The 274-nt window shown below is 48.5% G+C and overlaps 1 non-coding gene across 1 annotated transcript; it reads right to left on the bottom strand.

Annotated features, from left to right (window-relative positions):
- Positions 1-99: 99 nt before the first annotated feature.
- On the bottom strand, positions 100-182 carry TRNAL-UAA. Its single transcript has one exon. It is a non-coding gene; the product is annotated as a tRNA-Leu (tRNA).
- Positions 183-274: the final 92 nt, after the last annotated feature.

Below are 274 nucleotides of genomic sequence, written 5' to 3'. Positions count from 1 at the left end.
ATCCAGAACTGGAATTCCGGGAAGTGTTGTGCTTGGTGAAATTTATATTTTTAAAAAATATATAATCATAAAGTATTTAAAGGAAAGAGAAAACACATGTACCAGGAGTGGGGTTCGAACCCACGCGGACATACGTCCATTGGATCTTAAGTCCAACGCCTTAACCACTCGGCCATCCTGGTGCAGACGCACGTTACCCCTCTCTCTCGTCCTACAAGCTTTATTCCACCGTCCTCCACGCCCTCCTGCGGGAATGCGGCGCAGCCTTCGCCGC

Source organism: Myotis brandtii, unplaced genomic scaffold, assembly GCF_000412655.1.
Source record: "Myotis brandtii unplaced genomic scaffold, ASM41265v1 scaffold123, whole genome shotgun sequence".
Classification (NCBI taxonomy): domain Eukaryota; kingdom Metazoa; phylum Chordata; class Mammalia; order Chiroptera; family Vespertilionidae; genus Myotis; species Myotis brandtii.
Note: the sequence above shows the minus strand (reverse complement) of the source record. Positions and strands in the feature narration are given on the sequence as shown.